This window comes from Pseudophryne corroboree, chromosome 11 (assembly GCF_028390025.1).
Source record: "Pseudophryne corroboree isolate aPseCor3 chromosome 11, aPseCor3.hap2, whole genome shotgun sequence".
NCBI lineage: Eukaryota > Metazoa > Chordata > Amphibia > Anura > Myobatrachidae > Pseudophryne > Pseudophryne corroboree.
The window spans coordinates 208,080,082-208,101,990 of NC_086454.1; positions in this window are offsets into that span (position 1 = coordinate 208,080,082).

Below are 21,909 nucleotides of genomic sequence, written 5' to 3' on the forward strand. Positions count from 1 at the left end.
GTGTGCGTGCGTGCGTGCATGTGTTTAAACTAACATGCTTTGGATGCCATTTAATGCTTCCTGTCTCTTCCTGCAGGAATGTGGTCAGCCTAGAACACACGGCCACTGGAGGGGGCAGGGGTGTTAGTAGGGTTTCTTCCATAAAACACAATAAACACGCCATAGTGTGGTGCACTCAAGCACACAAATTATTTTTTTATTTATATACTGTCTGTATGCATAATTACTGAAACAGCATCCACTTGCAGTGTGCCTTGTACATACGGGTCCAAAAAAAGACCTCTGCCCTGATCCTCTTTGAGCGATGATGGCAGGTGTGATGGCTGATTTGAAGTCACATTTGTCCGCTGCACGAAAATAACGTGAGGCAGCTAAGTCTGTTTCACAGTAACACCATCTAAGCAGCTACAGCGCTCAGACTATTTCTGGAACTGCAGGTTTTACAAACGTCCATGTATAGTTCAATTCATAAAGTACTCATCATGTGTCTCATTATTTACCAGTTTCCTCTGTGTTATTTTCTGACGATTCAATGTCAGTCCTGAATATATCAGAAAACAGATGAGGTTTTATTGCATCCAAATAAACGCTTTTCTGTGCAAAGCGATTCTGTTTAACTAGCCTTTCCAACGATCTTAATTAACTGGTAAATTTTGTCACCAGTTAACTTATTTGAAAGTTTTGAAACTAGTCAACTATTCCAGTCCCAGCTGCAACAACACTTTTAGACCCATTGCAGCGTAAGCTGAGGGCCCTGCTAAAGTCCATTTATAATGCAGCAGGAGTGTTGCTTAGACTTGCTTTAGTTGGAGTTTCGGTTAGCATAGCTGTAGTTGCATGGGCGACACAGCTCAAGTTAGGCCTACAACAGGGTCATTCCTCAGACCTTTTTACTTATAAACAATCACATTTGCGAATCAAAGGAGTATTTGACCACGGCATCTATGGATGTTGGTCACGTAAGTTCTCGGATTTCGGCCTTTATTATTGCGTCCGTCGATTACTTTCGTTATGGTCTTGGCAGGCCGACGCTGATTCAGAACAAGCAATAGAGGTGTTGCCTAATGCGGGCAATCTGTTAGTTAATCCTTATTGGGACAAATTTAATTTATCAGGCTACTTGGATTAAGTCTGTTTCCTACTGTTGCCCACACCAGTTCCTGAAAGGCAATACACTGGACCATTGTTAAATCTTTGAGACCTCAGTTCTTTCGAGGCCGTGCACAAACAAAACAACCGTACACAGTAGATGGGTTAGAGGACGTGCTTTACAAACTAGCCGTCGTCAAAACACAAAGCCAGCTAACAAACCAGTAGCATGGTGTCCTTCTAGCACATCTCTGTGCTTTAGTTGTGCTAGCATGCCTTTGATCGTTTCCTTTGGCGTGGTTTCAGTCATCCACAGATAGGTGGATCCACAAATTCATGTTTAAAGGTTACAAAATGGAGTTCGATAGTTTGCCACCAATGCGCTTTTTCAGGACAAGTCTGCCTCTATCAGCAGACAAGAAGGCAGTGTTGTAGAATGCTATTCAGTTCCAGTACACAAGGTGAGGGATTTTATTCCAATCTTTTTGTAGTACCAAAGCCGAACGACTCAGTCAGACCAATCTTGAACCTAAAGGGGAGCAATCAGTATGTCACTTACTACAGATTCAAGATGAAATCGCTGCGGTCAGTGATTGTGGGTCTAGAACCAAAGGAATTCACGATTTCACTAGATTTCAAGAATGCGTACTTACACATTCCAATTTGGCCACTGCATCAAGTGTTCTTAATCTTTGCAGTACAGCAAAACCATTATCAATTTCAGGCACAATCGTTTGGCCTCTCATACAGCGCCTCGGGTTTTCACAAAAGTGATGTCTGTGATAATTGCTCATCTCAGATCCAGGGAAGTGATACTAGTTCCGTACTTAGATGACCTACTCAAGGCGTTGTCTCCACAAATACTCCTTCAGCATGCCTTACTATCGTACAATGTCCTATTTAAGCACCATTTTACCTGCCAGAGGTAAAAGCACAAGGTATTCCTCATCTAGTGCAGTTAGTGGTCAAACATAGCCAGTCTCGGTGCACTTGTGCATTCGACTGTTAGCAAAGAGGATGGAGTCTTTCTAAATACTCCAGTTTGAAATATTTCATTCACATCTTTTCAACTAGATTTACTCGCACAGTAGTCGGGCTCTCATCTACAAATTCATCAGATAGTGCGGTTGACTCCAAAATACAGAGTTCACTACTCTTTTGGCTCCAAATACAAAAACTCACTGTGGAAACAAGGTTCGGAATCTGGAATTCGGTAATTCTAACAACGGACGCAAGTCTCCGCTGGTGGGGAGATGTAGTCCTACATTCTCAGCTTCGGGGTCTGTGGTCAGACCAGGTAAGTTTTTCTGCCAATTTATTATGCGCTCCACAGGAGTTAACTTCTTACACTTTCAGACTGTTCAAGTTCGGTCAGACAATACAACGGCAGTCGTATACTTCAACGAAAAAAGGACTTGAGGTTGCTATGCCATGCAACAGGTTGTGCAAATCCTAAATTGGGCTGAGCATCGCCAGGTGATATTATCGGCAGTGTTTATTCCAAGAGTGAACAACTGGGAATCACATTATCTCAGTCGTCAAAATGTTCGTCCAGGAAAATGGACTTTACATTCAGTAGTGTCCAGATGTTAGTCCAGCGGTGGGGTTACCCACAGGTGTATCTAATGGCATATCGCCAAAATCATCAGACACTCAAGTACGTGTTCACAGCAAGAGATCCATAGGCGGTGGCAGTGGATGTTCTTACAATAGTGTGGCCGTACAGCCTTGTGTATCTATTTCCGCTGCTTCCTCGGTTGCTAAATTGGAGCAACAGATAGTCCACGACCGTCATACTATTGGCGCCTCATTGGCCTTGGAGAGCGTGGTTCTCAGATCTCCACGGTCTACTCACAGATGCTCAGTGGCTGCTTCCGATACGCCCAGACCTTCTGCAACAGTCCATTTATTTACCCCGATTTAGCGCGGCTGCATTTGACGGGTGGCTTTTGAAACTGCTCTTTTACGATGAGATGGCATTCCAGTGTCAGTTATTCCAAACATGTTATGTGCTAGGAAGCCAGTTACAGTGGCTCATTATCACAGCATTTGGTGAGCTTACATTGGTTTGTGGGAAGTTCGCAAGTTGGTTTTTTTTTTTTTTACATCTTTAATGTTATTCTGTTTTTTGCTATTTTTACAGACAGATGGAGGACTATGTTTAGCGACACTAAAGGTGCAGGTTTCTGCTTTGCCGTTACAGTTTAAACTACGTTTATACCACCTACTGTACATCTCCATGGGACTTCAATCTAGTTTTAGACTTTTTGTAGTCCTCACTTTTTGAACTCTTACAACAAGTGGCTGTTAAGTTTCTCACTTAGAAAACCGTTTTCTGGGGGCGTGGCCTGGAGGCTGTATGAGCAGGCTGCGTTTTTAGTGAGCTCTCAGGGACCTGAGAGTTAAATCATAATATCACAGCCTCACCCTATCCTAATTGATCCAAATCCACTGGATCATATCCCTAGAGTGCTACTACAGGTGGCGAGTACGAGCTGCGGAATCGGGGAGCCGGTTTCCTGGCTCCCGCGGATTGCGGCCTACTCAACACCCAGAAGCCGGGGCCTAAATTTTCACACGGCACCCCAGCTGAGAGATCGGCCTGCCCGGAACGATCGACGGACCGGCTACCATCACACCCCTTGCAAGGGCGTCTCAGAGGACTCACCGGAGGTCCCCGCTGGCCGGCGGGAGGAGACCCAGGCTCAGACAGAAGCCGTGAAGCGCACGACGGGACACGAGTGGCGGCCATCTTGGAGACAGGAGAACGGGAAGCGGGACGGCGGAGGCTCGGAGGAGACATCTGGCGGCCCTGGAGGTGAGCGGTTAGAAGGGTCCACTCCATAGAAGTGGCTGTTCGTCTCCCCCCCTTGGTGCCGGGTCCCTTTACCAGCTACCAGCGGCGCACTGCTCCGGACGGGACTCCCCCCTCCCCCCCCTGCTTATCAGAAAGTGTGCGGCCAGAACAAAAGAAAAGGAGCACACTCAGTCATCTATGCTATGCTCTGGAGACGCTGGGACGTAATCAGGGGTGCGGGTCCCCGTTAAGCGATAGACAAAGTCCTCCCCTCACTCACCTCATCAGTGCACACCGAAAGTACCCGTGGATACTGGGAGAGCCTGTGTGTCCCCGACCCCTCTGCGGATACACCCACGGCTGCGGGTGGCCCATTGGAGGGAGCAGGAGGGAGAAGCGAAGACATGCGACCCACAGGTCTCTCATATTAGATCCTGGAGCTGTGCAGAGAGTGCTCGGGAAGCACGGCGCAGTGCCATACTCCTGGCCCTACACCTGGTGCCACCAAGAACCTTCCCTCGGCAAGGTAGTATTATCTGTCCGGGTGGAACTGGGCTTTATCCTGATCCTCTGCAAATAGCGTCCTGACCCTTAGTGTACCTGGGCGACCTGGAGTGCGGGATAGAAGTCCCCCCCAACGACACATAGGCACAAAGAAGAAGATGGCTAGTTACATAGCATTGCAAGCCTTGCTCATGCCAATGTAAAGGGAGCAGTACCCCCTACCCTTGCCAATATCTACATGACATCCTGGTGATACCAGAGACAGCGGAGCCTCAACCTTCCATATCTTACGTGATCAGAACTGCCGAGCTCTCCTACCCTGGCTTTAGCATGCCGTCCAGACGCAGTAAGCCGTCTAAGCCCACGCAGCAGCTTTCATTTTTCAAGTCATCCCCTAAGTTGCCGGGCCCTAAACCCACTGGATCCTCTGTTACAGAAACAGTATCGCAAACTCCCCCCTCTCGGGAGATACCTCCGCGTGCTTCCATAGCCGCTACAAACCTGGATAAAGTTGAAGATGGAGATGCTCTGACTGTGGGCACTATGAAACTCCTTCTATCTCGCTTTAAAGACGAAGTGGCAGCGGAGTTCCGTACCACTTTAACAGCGTGTCAACAATCCATAGATGACCTAGGGGGACGTACTGATCATTTGGAAAATAAAATGGAAGAGGTCGTGGGGTCCCATAACGGCCTACTAGACTCCCATGACGCCTTGGAGGCAGAGGTGAAGCTTTTGCGAGACAAAGTCACAGAGCTGGAGGACAGATCACGACGCAGCAACCTTAAATTGCGGGGAGTCCCCGAATCTGTGTCACATAGCAGTCTACACGATTACGCTGTGACCCTATTCAAAGCTCTATTACCCCAGTCCCCTTCGGCAGATTTTATTATTGACCGAATACACAGACTGCCAAAGGCGAGAGCGGCCCCAGGAGACGCGCCTAGAGATGTCCTGATGAAAATGCACTACTTTCACGTAAAGGAAGCACTACTGAAAGCATCAAGACCGACGTCGGACAACTCTTCAGCCCTTAAGGGACTTCAGCTTTTCGGGGACTTGTCAGCAGCTACTCTTTATAAACGGCGCTCCTTTCACCCCATTACGGCAGCTCTCAGGAAGGCGGATATCCCTTACCGCTGGGGCTTCCCCACCAAGCTACTGATTCATCGAGATGGCTCCACTGTCTCTATTTCTACTGCGGATGAAGGAGCAAAGTTGCTCAAATCCTGGAACATTGCGGAACCCTCAGCGGACTCCTCACCCCGTCGACTTCAGCAGGACTGGTCCGCGGTGAAGTGAGGTGGCATGCTCGGAGTCGAACACCGTCCGCAGAGGCTATTTCGGTAACGTAATGACACTAATGACTCTCCAGCTATGGGTATTGGAATTCGAGGTACAGGATGAGTTGCTGGAGAGATCCTAACGATGCTTCTGGCGACGGTGCCAGTCTGTGAGCCTTGTGTACGGACTGGACAGTATTTGTTAAGTAATGTTTGTTCCTCAGGTTCTATTTACATGCATAAGTCCCTATATGCCTTAATATTGCAGGGATGATTATGTTTCTGTTTATGTTTCGTTTATGTGTTCAGTATAGAATGCAGTATAAAATATGGCAACGGGTAGGCGCTACGCCACTAACCCCCCCCTTAGCCTACACAGCCGCCTTATCATGGCGACTGGTTATGATCTCAAGGGAGATCAATTCAGTTTTGTTTTTTTAGTTTTTTGTCTGTCTGTCCTCCCACCCCTGGAAATGTTTCCCTTCCCCTATCAGGTATATCAGCTTAAGCACGGAAATTGGTCATCGGAACTTTTAGCTCTTTTTGTAAGGGACTATGGTTAACATAGTTTCTATCAATGCCAAAGGGCTCAATTCCCCTCACAAACGAAGAGTTGCCCTAAATTGTTTTTATAAACTTAAAGCACATGTGGTGGCGGTGCAGGAGACACACTTCCAGAGCCAAAATCCCCCCTCATTTACTAACACACGTTACCCCCTCTGTTACATGGCAAATGGGCCCGCCAAGAAAGCTGGTGTGGCTCTCCTTATAGCACAACATTGCTCGTTTGTCCTGTCCGATAAATATGAAGACCCAGACGGGAGATATTTAATCTTAGTGGGTAAATTGGATAATGTAGAGACTACCTTGGTCTCCTGTTATGCGCCTAACACCAAACAAATCCCATTCCTTAGAACTTTCTGTAGAACCCTCAAAGAACGTATGAAGGGAGCCCTTTTGATTTTAGGGGACTTCAATATGGTACTGGATCCTGTTGTTGACCGCTCCCGTCCGACCCGGGCCCTCCGTAACAGCCCGCCTCAGGACCCCTCAGGCAAATTTAGCCAACTGCTGGCTGAGTACGCGCTGTACGATGTCTGGAGGGCTAAACACCCACGAGAACGAGATTACACTTTTTATTCCCATGTCCATAGTTCATACTCTCGTATAGACTTAGCATTAGCGGATAGATGGACATTAGCGACTATTAGCAAAATAGACATATTACCTATGTCTTGGTCTGACCACTCTCCGATCATTGTCGTTTGGGATATTAGTAAGAGGGTGGTTCCCCACAGCCCCTGGAGAATGGGCCAGCACCTGTTGGCTCACCCTGAGGCTCACCAGGCCATTCAGCAATCTCTGGACCTATATTTGACCACCAATTGCCCCGGAGACACGTCTGTTTTTACCCATTGGTGTTCCCTGAAGGCCGTGATTAGAGGCTCTGCAATCCAAATCGCAGCTAGACTTAAGCGCGAATACAGGAGGAGACATGAATCAGCCGACAGAGAGGCTGCGCGGTTGGAAGCGGCACATAAAATAAACCCCGACAATAAATCTCTTTATAAGCAACTCCTTACTGCTCGAGACAAGGTAAACGCTTTTGCCTTAACCGAAGTACATCGCAACCTGCAGCGGCTAAATCAAAATTATTATAGGCTTGGTAATAGAGCAGGAAAGTTATTGGCGCGCAAATTAAGAGGACGCAGAGCCAAAGAACGCATACATGCTGTCCACACATCTTCAGGAGTCAAAGTAACTGATCCGGTCGAGATAGCGAACGCGTTTGCTGAATACTACTCGCAGCTGTATAACCTCAAGGATGACCCTGACACCCCCCAACCCACGTTAGCAGACATCAAAGGTTTTTTAGATGGGCTATCGCTCCCCACTATAGACGCCCAGACCCGTGACTCCCTTAGCGCCACCTGGTTAATTGACGAAGTCATAGCAGCCATAGATTCCTGTCCAATAAATAAGGCCCCTGGCCCAGATGGGTATCCCTCCAACTTCTACAAAACATTCAAACTAACCCTTGCTCCACTCTTATTATCAGTATATAATGAAGCCTCTGGTTCCAAATGCTTCCCGAGAGAGATGTTGGAGGCCAGAATAGTCACCATCCCTAAACCAGGAAAATCCCCTACAGTGGTTCAGAACTACCGCCCTATAGCATTACTGAACACTGATCTTAAATTGTTCGCCAAGATGGTGGCAAATAGGATCGCCCCTCTCCTGCCAAGTTTGATTAACTCAGACCAGGTGGGTTTTGTTCTGGGCAGACAAGCATCGGATAACACACGTAGAGTTATTAACTTAATTGACCGCTGCCAGGCCCGGAACGAACCTCTCCTGCTTCTATCTCTGGATGCAGAAAAAGCATTCGATAGGATCCATTGGGACTACCTAAGGGTTACCCTGGGTCATTTTGGATTTGAGGGTAGAATACTTGATTCTATATTGGCATTGTACTCCTCACCCTCGGCTTCGGTTTTCACCAATGGGTACAACTCCTCCATATTTAATATTACTAATGGGACCCGGCAGGGCTGCCCACTATCACCCCTGATTTTTGTGCTAGCGGTGGAGCCTCTGGCGGAACAAATTAGGATGTCAGATTCAATTATAGGCCCAGAAGTGGGGGGGATGCCGCATAAAATCTGTCTTTTTGCGGATGATATTCTGGTGTGTCTTAGAGAGCCTGAGGCGTCCTTACCCCATCTACATTCTATATTAGACTCATATGCAGCGGTTTCCTATTACAAGCTAAACACTACTAAGACCGAGGCCCTTCCTTTGAATATATCCGACAGCACTCTTAGTCGTCTAAAGAATGATTATAAGTATGCGTGGCAACTTAGGTCACTTAAATATCTGGGTGTTCATATATCTAGGGGGCGGGACTTAATAGGATGCAACTACCACCCTCTTTATCGCATATTTGAATTGATGATTAAAGACTGGATGATGCAGGAGGTCTCCTGGGTCGGACGGGTGGCGGCGGCAAAGATGGTCCTTTTGCCAAAGTTGATGTACCTGTTTCGCACCATCCCAAGAGCTTTCCCCAAAGATGTTTGTAACAGATTCAATCGGCTTTTGACTAAATATATATGGGGAGGCTCGAAGCCGAAAATAGCGAAATCCACATTGACGGCACCTAAAGGGAACGGGGGTGTTGCGTATCCAGATCTAGAGAGATACCATATCGCTTGTTTACTTACACAGGCTAAAGACTGGTTCACTCAGAGCAAGTCTAAACCATGGGTATCCCTGGAGCGAGACGCGATATCCCCCTTCACATTATCGGATTTGTTGTGGTTGCCCACCAACTCAGTTCCAACCAGAGTTGCTGAATGTCCAGCAGTACACACAACTCTGATGGCATGGAAAGAAGTAATTAAATCTCTCCCTCCTGGTGCTATCCCCTCCCCCCAATTGTCCCTCCACACTATAGCCCTACTGATACCAGACATGCAATTATACCATTGGCAGGACTTAGGCCTCACTACCCTAAAGGATGTCCTCCAGGACGGCACCTTAGTTTCCTTCTCCCTGCTCCAAGAACAGTTTCAGATTCCCAAACAGGACTTCCATAAATATCTACAACTGCGACATTGGCTTCAAAGTTGCTTGCCAAGTCGAGTTCCACATACTGATTTCCCTAAACTACTGATGTCACTTCTTACACCCAGCGGCAACAGAGGAGGCATATCACGATGGTACCAATATCTTGTGACAGAGGCCCATCATGGAGTTTTCCCTGCACAGACCAAATGGGAAAGAGATCTCCCTGCAACCTTCACTGAAGATGTATGGAGAGATATCTTTAAATCTTGTTTTAGAATTTCTAAATGCGTGAATCATTGTGAAATGTATTACAAATTGGTCCATAGGGTATATCTAACGCCAGATCGCCTGCACAAAATCTGGCCAGATGTCTCCGCTAGTTGCTGGAGAAACTGCGGGATGGTGGGAGATATCCTACATATATTTTGGCTGTGCCCAATAATTCGGGCGCTATGGAGGGAAGTGTTTCTACTTATTTCCCACGTACTGGGAGTGGTACTTTTGCCCGAACCTCTCTTGGCGCTTTTCCATTACTATGGGAAGGAAATGTCCAGCGGAGATAGATACCTATTAGGCCATATCCTTATAGCCTCTAAAGCCGCCATCGCCTCCAAATGGAAATCAGCAACTGTCCCCAATATTTCTATGATAGAAAATAAAGTCCATCAACATTATGTTTTCGAAACAGCACAGGCCAAGTATTCCTCAGGAAATACCTCTATTAGCAAGAAATGGATTAAATGGTCCCTATACAGGGAGGGTTCGGGCCAGATAGGTGCCCCTTGGGCCTCGATTTCTACTCCAGACCTCTCCGTGCTTCGCTCCCCCAGTTCATTCCAGACATTGACGGGTTAAAGTGAAGTAGACCTTTTGCTTTACACTCTACCGTATTCTCATTGTTGCATTATGATACCCCTGATTTGTACTCCCCCCCCCCCCCCCCAATGTCTTTAATGTCTTTATTAGTTTTGTTTTATGTATGTCTCTTTACCCTCATCCAGATTGTTTATACCAATTCGCATATACATATTTATGTAATCTGTGTGAAAATTCAATAAAAATTTAATATTAAAAAAAAAAGAAAACCGTTTTCTTCTATCCTTACCTTCAGCAAGGCATGTTCTAAATTAGGTGCGCTGTCATGCAAACCACCGTATCTGGTGTTTCATGATTACAAAGCGGAACTTCGGAAGATTTCCGCTCTTCTACCAGAGGTAGTATCCTCTTTTCACATAAGTTAATCAATCATTGTTCCTGTTTTCTCAGAAGGTTCAGGAACTCCAGCTACTTTGAATGTGGTTCGTGCGCTTCGCATTTTTGTAGCCCAAACATCACCAGTACATAAAACCAATACATTGATTGTTCTCTATAATGCAGTCAACGTAGGTTTGCCAGTTTCCAGACAGAGGTTTGCTAGATGAATTAAGCTGACCATTCGTCAGGCTTACTTTCATACTGGTTTACAACCGCCTGCATTTATTTCAGCACATTCCACGCGTTCTGTGGGAACATCATGGGCAGTAGGTCATGGGGCTTACATGACATAACTTTGCCTTGCGGTTACATGGTTATCAGTGCACGTGTTTGTGCACTTTTACAAGCTTGATAATTCTGCGGCATCAGCATCTAGCTTTGGTCGTCTACTGTTACAGGTGCCAACCAGCTCTCCCGCCCAAGGGGGAATCTTTTGGTATGTCCCAAGAGTACTCCAATGACCCCTAGTGGATGAAAAAGAAAATAGGATTTTGGTACTTACAAGATAAATCCTTTTCTTTGAATCCATAGGGGGCATTGGACGCCCACCCAGGGCAGTTTCACCTGTATTGCGGTAGGTTCAGTTTATACTTATATTACCTGTTTGTTTGAAGGTTAAGGTGATTTTTATCTGTTGTCGATTCAACTTTGTAGTTGTTCGTTACCTTATAATGTTCATTATCTTGTACTGTTATATGTAATTCGCCATTGTTCATCCTCTCAGTCCTATTTGGCTCAGCAAAAAAAAAATTGAGACATCTTGGGAGTATGGAGGGGGAGGAGGGTTACACATTTAAATATTTAAATGTACCTATACCTGCTATCATACTGTCCATATCCCAAGAGTACTCCAGTGCCCTCTATGGATTCAAAGAAAAGGATTTATCTGGTAAGTACCAAAATCCTATTTTTTGGGGGGTACTTGCTGAGTTTCCCATATTTACCTACACTTTTCACAGCAAGAATTTTCACACAAATCCTGTTTTCGTGAATTTTTAATTCACACCTTTTCAATTCCAAAATTGCAAAAACAGTGTTCTTACTATGGAAATGTGGACATAAGCCTGTACCCCCCAAATGCCAAACTAACACAGGATAACAGTATAGCCCATCTGTGTCACCCTGTCTGTCTGCCCCTCCCCTTTAGAATGTAAGCTCTCACGAGTAGGGCCTTCTTCCCTCATGTGCTTATCTTTTTCTTACTTCAATAATCCTCAACTGCCCAAATCCCGCAGTTCTCTGCCACCTTGATACTTATCTCAGTGTTGTCTACTGATGTAGTTATGCTTAGTTACTTGTCCTATATTGTCTTCAACTGTAAGTCACTGTTTTCCTGTTTTAATTATGTGCATATGTACTCTGTTACTGGGTGCTGCGGAACCCTTGTGGCACCATATAAATAAAGAATAATAATAAAGAGGAGTATTAGAGGTCACATTAAATAGATTTGGGGTACTTACATTGAGTCAAATGGCTTTTATATACATTTTGAAAAAAATTATAAAAGCTGTTTTTGTTTTCACCAAAATAAGTGCTCTCATTAAATTCGGGGTAAATAAAAATGGGTATGTTTCTATTTGGGTCATTTTAGAGACTGAAAAAAAAAGTAGAAAAAGACCGACTACTCTCACTTGCAAGTCCCACTCATAAAGCACCCCAACATACCTGTCCCATACCTTAAACTCTAAATTCTGTCACTTTGCACTTTTTCACCCCAAAAATGACATGTCATTATTGGCCAGCTAAAAATAATTAAAAACGTCAAAGTGCCTATATAGTCATTAGCGGAGGTAGGGGTGTCCCAGTTGGTCTTGAACCAAATCCTGCCATTTTACCTTTTTAAAATAAAGATTTTTCCTAACTTTGCGCCTGCTCAGAGTAGGTAAAGTTTAATTCACGGTAAAATTATCGACAATAGGGGCGTGGCTTGACAAAGCATGGTGTAGGCAGCTTCCTGCCAGAGCTCCTGCTAATATCCTGATCTATTTCCTGTTTCCCTGGTGTTCTGTGGCTGAAAACTTCTGCAAGACTGCAGTTCCCCCCTCTGCTCCTGCAGTGTGAATTTGGGGATCCTCTGTGCCAAGAGTCCTAACTTACTGGCTGGTGAAGTCTGTGACTGGATCCTGAGGCAGACTCTGGTCTCAGTGTGGCTGTTGCTCCTGCTGCAGCTCTGTCCTCACTCAGCTGATGGGGCCAGTGTGCTCTGCAGAGGTTTTGGTGGCAGTATCCTGTGGATTTCTGTTTCCTGTCTCCAGCTTTGTCATAATGTGCGAAATCTACCACAACTCTGTAGCTGGTGAGCAGGATGGCTTTGCTTCTAGGTCCTTTTATCCTGATTCGGTGCAGCAGCTCTCAGGGCCCCTTAGTGAGACTTTATCTGCGCCACTTACAATTACACTAAAGCAGGTGCTAAACGCTGTGGGTTCTTCTGAGCAACAAATTACTAATAGACTAGAGGAGCTGAGGGATGACCTTACAGATATTCACTGTGAACTACGGCTGGTGATGGCGCGTGTGGATCCTCCAGGGGCCTCTGTTTCTTTAGTAGTGATTCCATGGTCCCACATGAAGATTCAATCTGCAGTCACACAGAGTCACTTATCCAATGAAGAGGGAGAATGGCGACGTAACATCCTCCAGTTTGCTGGCAGTCCACGGGAGGGAATGTCTTTCCACTCTAATATTTATTTGGAACAGTGGTTCGGTGTAACCCGCGGATGGAGGTTTTTGTCCCTAAACCGGTTATCTTCAGCTGCCACTTGTCCCTAAATGTTTATTTTGACACAGCTGTGTGTGACAGCTGATGGCCCAGTTTATCCTTCTGCCCTCTCTCGAGGGACTGTCATTTGGCTGGATTACTTTGTTCCAGGGTGGACTCATCCTCCAGACTGATTTTGCTCACCTTGGGACTGGGAACCATTTAATTGGCTGCTGAGACCCTTACTGTGCTCTGTTCTGTATACTGATTCTCGTTAACTACTGTGTAATTTCATATTGTTTGTACATCCTTTCAAAGCTCCAGTTGTGTTATACAGCTATTCTTGTGCTCATTCTAAATAATTATTTGCATACAACTAATTATTTTCCAGGAGAATTCTGCTATAATGTTTAAGGCCATTTATTTAGTGTTATTGTCACTTATATAGATATCCGTCTGTTTTCCGGCTCAGCGTATCAAAACCTACTGTCCATTTTTAACCATTTTGCAGGAGCAACTTCCCATATATAGGTTGCGGTCATTTATTTTAATGCCGCAGCCACTTCTATTTATATCATGTCCGTTCTTTACACTCCGTTATCTTGGTATTTGCATAATACTTTACTATTCTATGGGTATAACCTGCTCTATTCAGTTTATGGTCTTTTATTTAATTACCCCTGTCATTTACAGTATATCGTGTGCTTATCCTGTAGCTACAGTTTTGTTGTTCTGCTATCCTCGTGCTCATTATAGCTAAATATTTGCGTGCAACAATTTCTGAGAGAATCCTGTTCTAACTGGTGTATGGGCATTTATTTAATGTTACATCGATATTATGTCTGTTTACCAGCTTCTTGTATCTAAGAACATGTGCACTTTGCCATTTTGTGGGAGAAGTTTACCATATTTAGTCTGTGGTGCTTGTTTTAGTTCCACAGCCATTTATATTTATATTCTGTCTTTAAGCTCAGCTACCTCAGTATTTGCATACTACTTTACTATTCTGCGGGTGTAACCTGCTCCACTTAGTTTATGCCCATTTATTTTAGCTGCCCGTCAATTATACGGTATACTTATCCTGTGTTATGGGGTTGGGGGTGGGGGGATGCAGAGCCGGCGCTACCCGCTCAGCAAGGGTATGCAATGCAGGTAGGCGCTGAGGTGAAGAGGCGCTCTCCCTGCTCTGCTACCCTGCTGCTGCGCCTGTCAGTCTGGATGACAGGTAACAGCGCTGGCAGTGGGTAGCGCGGCTCTCTCCCCTCCTCCTCCCCAGTGAGACTGCAGGCAGTGGCACTGTGCAGACTCACCCCTCACACAGCTCCGCTGCCGCCCGCCGCCATCCCGCGCTCCAAACTGTATTGGAGGTGTGGCCTAATTGCGGGAAGTGTGTCCACACCCCCTTATGGAAAACGTTTTTTTTTTCAATCTTAATGGCGCCTGATGATCCCTGAGCCCCCGGCCAACCCCTCAGGCAGGGTAAATTCAGTGTAGGAACATTATCAGTGTGATCACCCTCCGCCCCCCTCCCCACCTATACAGGAACAGACAGATGCTCAGCATTAGCAGCATATGCTGTGCTCCCAGGATGAAAGCCTTATGCTGCTGCCCAGTAAAGAGGGATGGTGGTGGGAGTGTGGCAGACCAGGGTCCATGCTGGGCCACTCCATAAGTCCCAGGTAATTAGTACCCGCTCCCCCCATCGTCATCACTTCTGACATCCTACAGCCGCTGAAGTAACGAAGCCTGCGGGAAACCGGAGGCGGAGAAGGGAGAGGAGGAGCAGCGCCTGAGCCAGGACCTCCTGCAGGTACTTGGGCCGCATTGTGGTGGGAATGAAGGCTGTACCTGACATAGGGGGTTATTCACAGATGAACGCAGATGGACGTATATGCAGCCAGATCTGCGTTCATCTCTGCACATGCTGAGGGGAGCCCAGCACAAGGCAAGGCCGCCCAACATGTGTGGCGCCGCCTCCCGATGCATCCGCAATTTGATTGAAGACACATCTGATCTAAGGTTGACCCCTGGCAGTGCAGCTTGGTCAGCAGCCATTTTTTATGGGAGCGGCTGTGTGTGACGTCCTGGCCTGCCCCCTTTTTTACCTGCGTCACCCCCGCAACACCTTAACTCCGCTACGCTGTCGCTTATCAATCACATTGTGGTTGCATCCATTGGGGAAGCGACCGCAATGTGTGTGGCCTCATCCCACGCAGTTTGCTGCCACTGGCAAACTGTGGTGAGGGCCGCTATTGCAGCGGGGTCTCAATGACCTTCATAATGTGTATAATGGGCTGTACCTGTCATAATGTGTATAATGGGCTGTACCAGGCATAATGTGTATAATGGGCTCTACTCTGGCGTAACGTGTAATAGCGGCTCTCCAGTATGGCGTAAGGTGTATAACGGTACTACTGTGCGGTGTAATGTGACTAACGGACACTACTGTGCGGAGTAATGTGACTAACAGACGCTACTGTGCAGTGTAATGTGACTAACGGACACTGCTGTGCGGTGTAATGTGACTAAAGGACACTGCTGTGCGGTGTAGTGTGAATGATGGACACTACTGTACAGGGTAATGTGACTAACGGACACTACTGTGCAGTGTAATGTGACTTACGGACACTACTGTGCTGTGTAATGTGACTAATGGACACTACTGTGTGGGGTTATGTGACTAACGGACACTGCTGTGCGGTGTAATGTGAATAACGGACACTACTGTACAGGGTAATGTAACTAACGGACACTGCTGTGCGGTGTAATGTGACTAATGGACACTGCTGTGCGGTGTAATGTGACTAACGGACACTGCTGTGTGGTGTAGTGTGAATGACGGACACTACTGTACAGAGTAATGTGACTAACGGACACCACTGTGCGGTGTAATGTGACTTACGGACACTACTGTGCTGTGTAATGTGACTAACGGACACTACTGTGCGGGGTTATGTGACTTACGGACACTGCTGTGCAGTGTAATGTGAATAACGGACACTACTGTACAGGGTAATGTGACTAACGGACACTACTGTGCGGTGTAATGTGACTAACGGACACTACTGTGCGGTGTAATGTGACTAACGGACACTACTGTGTGGGGTTATGTGAACTGGTACTATTCTGTGGCCCTATATTTTTGGCGCGCGCTGTCCCTGTTCTGAGCATGGCCAGAGGAAACTGTTGCCCTGAGCTCTTCGAGATCTAGAACTGGCCCTGTCATTGATTTTAAATGTGAATAAGGGGCACTATTATGTGGCATAATATGAATCAGGGACACTACGTTTGGGTTAATGTGCATAAGATTGTAATACTGTGTTGCGTAATTTGAATTGTGGATACAATTGTGGTCACGCCCTTTCTTTTGTGAGCACACTCCTTTTGCAGTGCACGCTATCCCTTTTTTACGGATGGGAGGGCGCAAATTTATTATTTGCAGGAGGGCGCCAAACACTCTAGAACCGGCCCTGGGGGGATGTTAGGCATTTAGGTGTACTGTAGTCAAGGATGGGGATCCAGGTATGCCTAGGTTGGGGTTAGGTTATACAGGGTGGGGGTTCTTGGGAGGTTTGTTTTTAATTTGTTGTCATTGTTTTTAATATATCCTGCTATTTTTCCATTTCTCATGTCCGATGGCTTGATGGCTGATCTTTAGTTTGTCATTTATACACTGTTTATGCCTTCCTGTATTATTCCTCATGTTTGCCTTACCAATCATATGCCTCTTTAATGTCTGGGTGTAACTTTTTACATTTCCAATAAAAATTACACAATTTAAAAAAAAAATATCGACAATAAATTATTGCAGCTAATTGAATAGGGGTCTTTGACGATTTGCAGTAAAATTTCAGTTTTTCACGTAAAAAAACTATTTATCGCAGCTAACGGAATACTCCCCTACATGTAATTAGAAATCTTCACATATACATAGAAATATACAAATGGAAATACTCCACTGGCAGGAACAATAATACCTAATGGTAATTTTTGTTTTTAACGAGAGAATTATAATTAAACATTAAAATACTAATACAGGCAATCAAAATCTAGAGATGAGCGGGTTCGGTTTCTCTGAATCCGAACCCGCCCGAACTTCATGGTTTTTTTCACGGGTCCGAGCAGACTCAGATCCTCCCGCCTTGCTCGGTTAACCCGAGCGCGCCCGAACGTCATCATGACGCTGTCGGATTCTCGCGAGACTCGGATTCTATATAAGGAGCCGCGCGTCGCCGCCATTTTCACACGTGCATTGAGATTGATAGGGAGAGGACGTGGCTGGCGTCCTCTCCATTTAGATTAGAAGAGAGAGAGAGAGAGAGAGATTGACCTGATTTACTGGAGCTTAGGAGTACTGTAGAAGTGTAGAGAGTGCAGAGTTTACTAGTGACTGACCACAGTGACCACCAGACAGTGCAGTTTTGTTTTATTTAATATATCCGTTCTCTGCCTGAAAAAAACGATACACACAGTGACTCAGTCACATACCATATCTGTGTGCACTGCTCAGCCCAGTGTGCTGCATCATCTATGTATATATATCTGACTGTGCTCAGCTCACACAGCTTATAATTGTGGGGGAGACTGGGGAGCACTGCAGTGCCAGTTATAGGTTATAGCAGGAGCCAGGAGTACATATTATATTAAAATTAAACAGTGCACACTTTTGCTGCAGGAGTGCCACTGCCAGTGTGACTGACCAGTGACCTGACCACACTGACCACCAGTATAGTTAGTAGTATACTATATTGTGATTGCCTGAAAAAGTTAAACACTCGTCGTGTGACTTCACTTGTGTGGTGTTTTTTTTTTTATTCTATAAAAAACTCATTCTGCTGACAGACAGTGTCCAGCAGGTCCGTCATTATATAATATATACCTGTCCGGCTGCAGTAGTGATATATATATATTTTTTATATCATTATTTATCATCCAGTCGCAGCAGACACAGTACGGTAGTTCACGGCTGTAGCTACCTCTGTGTCGGCACTCGGCAGTCCATCCATAATTGTATACCACCTACCCGTGGTTTTTTTTTCTTTCTTCTTTATACATACATACTACTACATCTCTTTATCAACCAGTCTATATTAGCAGCAGACACAGTACAGTACGGTAGTTCACGGCTGTAGCTACCTCTGTGTCGGCACTCGGCAGTCCGTCCATAATTGTATACCACCTACCCGTGGTTTTTTTTTCTTTCTTCTTTATACATACATACTACTACATCTCTTTATCAACCAGTCTATATTAGCAGCAGACACAGTACAGTACGGTAGTCCACGGCTGTAGCTACCTCTGTGTCGGCACTCGGCAGTCCGTCCATAATTGTATACCACCTACCCGTGGTTTTTTTTTCTTTCTTCTTTATACATACATACTACTACATCTCTTTATCAACCAGTCTATATTAGCAGCAGACACAGTACAGTACGGTAGTTCACGGCTGTAGCTACCTCTGTGTCGGCACTCGGCAGTCCGTCCATAATTGTATACCACCTACCCGTGGTTTTTTTTTCTTTCTTCTTTATACATACATACTACTACATCTCTTTATCAACCAGTCTATATTAGCAGCAGACACAGTACAGTACGGTAGTCCACGGCTGTAGCTACCTCTGTGTCGGCACTCGGCAGTCCGTCCATAATTGTATACCACCTACCCGTGGTTTTTTTTTCTTTCTTCTTTATACATACATACTACTACATCTCTTTATCAACCAGTCTATATTAGCAGCAGACACAGTACAGTACGGTAGTTCACGGCTGTAGCTACCTCTGTGTCGGCACTCGGCAGTCCGTCCATAATTGTATACCACCTACCCGTGGTTTTTTTTTCTTTCTTCTTTATACATACATACTACTACATCTCTTTATCAACCAGTCTATATTAGCAGCAGACACAGCATAGCCGGTAGTCCACGGCTGTAGCTACCTCTGTGTCGGCACTCGGCAGTCCGTCCATAATTGTATACTAGTATCCATCCATCTCCATTGTTTACCTGAGGTGCCTTTTAGTTGTGCCTATTAAAATATGGAGAACAAAAATGTTGAGGTTCCAAAATTAGGGAAAGATCAAGATCCACTTCCACCTCGTGCTGAAGCTGCTGCCACTAGTCATGGCCGAGACGATGAAATGCCAGCAACGTCGTCTGCCAAGGCCGATGCCCAATGTCATAGTACAGAGCATGTCAAATCCAAAACACCAAATATCAGTAAAAAAAGGACTCCAAAACCTAAAATAAAATTGTCGGAGGAGAAGCGTAAACTTGCCAATATGCCATTTACAACACGGAGTGGCAAGGAACGGCTGAGGCCCTGGCCTATGTTCATGGCTAGTGGTTCAGCTTCACATGAGGATGGAGGCACTCAGCCTCTCGCTAGAAAAATGAAAAGACTCAAGCTGGCAAAAGCAGTAGCACCGCAAAGAACTGTGCGTTCTTCGAAATCCCAAATCCACAAGGAGAGTCCAATTGTGTCGGTTGCGATGCCTGACCTTCCCAACACTGGACGTGAAGAGCATGCGCCTTCCACCATTTGCACGCCCCCTGCAAGTGCTGGAAGGAGCACCCGCAGTCCAGTTCCTGATAGTCAGATTGAAGATGTCAGTGTTGAAGTACACCAGGATGAGGAGGATATGGGTGTTGCTGGCGCTGGGGAGGAAATTGACCAGGAGGATTCTGATGGTGAGGTGGTTTGTTTAAGTCAGGCACCCGGGGAGACACCTGTTGTCCGTGGGAGGAATATGGCCGTTGACATGCCTGGTGAAAATACCAAAAAAATAAGCTCTTCGGTGTGGAACTATTTCAACAGAAATGCGGACAACAGGTGTCCAGCCGTGTGTTCCCTTTGTCAAGCTGTAATAAGTAGGGGTAAGGACGTTAACCACCTCGGAACATCCTCCCTTATACGTCACCTGCAGCGCATTCATAATAAGTCAGTGACAAGTTCAAAAACTTTGGGTGACAGCGGAAGCAGTCCACTGACCAGTAAATCCCTTCCTCTTGTAACCAAGCTCACGCAAACCACCCCACCAACTCCCTCAGTGTCAATTTCCTCCTTCCCCAGGAATGCCAAAAGTCCTGCAGGCCATGTCACTGGCAATTCTGATGATTCCTCTCCTGCCTGGGATTTTTCCGATGCATCCTTGCGTGTAACGCCTACTGCTGCTGGTGCTGCTGTTGTTGCTGCTGGGAGTCGATGGTCATCCCAGAGGGGAAGTCGTAAGACCACTTTTACTACTTCCACCAAGCAATTGACTGTCCAACAGTCCTTTGCGAGGAAGATGAAATATCACAGCAGTCATCCTACTGCAAAGCGGATAACTGAGGCCTTGGCATCCTGGGTGGTGAGAAACGTGGTTCCGGTATCCATCATTACTGCAGAGCCAACTAGAGACTTGTTGGAGGTACTGTGTCCCCGGTACCAAATACCATCTAGGTTCCATTTCTCTAGGCAGGCGATACCGAAAATGTACACAGACCTCAGAAAAAGAGTCACCAGTGTCCTAAAAAATGCAGCTGTACCCAATGTCCACTTAACCACGGACATGTGGACAAGTGGAGCAGGGCAGGGTCAGGACTATATGACTGTGACAGCCCACTGGGTAGATGTATGGACTCCCGCCGCAAGAACAGCAGCGGCGGCACCAGTAGCAGCATCTCGCAAACGCCAACTCTTTCCTAGGCAGGCTACGCTTTGTATCACCGCTTTCCAGAATACGCACACAGCTGAAAACCTCTTACGGCAACTGAGGAAGATCATCGCGGAATGGCTTACCCCAATTGGACTCTCCTGTGGATTTGTGGCATCGGACAACGCCAGCAATATTGTGTGTGCATTAAATATGGGCAAATTCCAGCACGTCCCATGTTTTGCACATACCTTGAATTTGGTGGTGCAGAATTATTTAAAAAACGACAGGGGCGTGCAAGAGATGCTGTCGGTGGCCAGAAGAATTGCGGGACACTTTCGGCGTACAGGCACCACGTACAGAAGACTGGAGCACCACCAAAAACTACTGAACCTGCCCTGCCATCATCTGAAGCAAGAAGTGGTAACGAGGTGGAATTCAACCCTCTATATGCTTCAGAGGTTGGAGGAGCAGCAAAAGGCCATTCAAGCCTATACAATTGAGCACGATATAGGAGGTGGAATGCACCTGTCTCAAGCGCAGTGGAGAATGATTTCAACGTTGTGCAAGGTTCTGCTGCCCTTTGAACTTGCCACACGTGAAGTCAGTTCAGACACTGCCAGCCTGAGTCAGGTCATTCCCCTCATCAGCTGGAGACATTGAAGGAGGAGCTAACACGGAGCGATTCCGCTAGGCATGTGGGACTTGTGGATGGAGCCCTTAATTCGCTTAACAAGGATTCACGGGTGGTCAATCTGTTGAAATCAGAGCACTACATTTTGGCCACCATGCTCGATCCTAGATTTAAAGCCTACCTTGGATCTCTCTTTCCGGCAGACACAAGTCTGCTGGGGTTGAAAGACCTGCTGGTGAGAAAATTGTCAAGTCAAGCGGAACGCGACCTGTCAACATCTCCTCCTTCACATTCTCCCGCAACTGGGGGTGCGAGGAAAAGGCTCAGAATTCCGAGCCCACCCGCTGGCGGTGATGCAGGGCAGTCTGGAGCGACTGCTGATGCTGACATCTGGTCCGGACTGAAGGACCTGACAACGATTACTGACATGTCGTCTACTGTCACTGC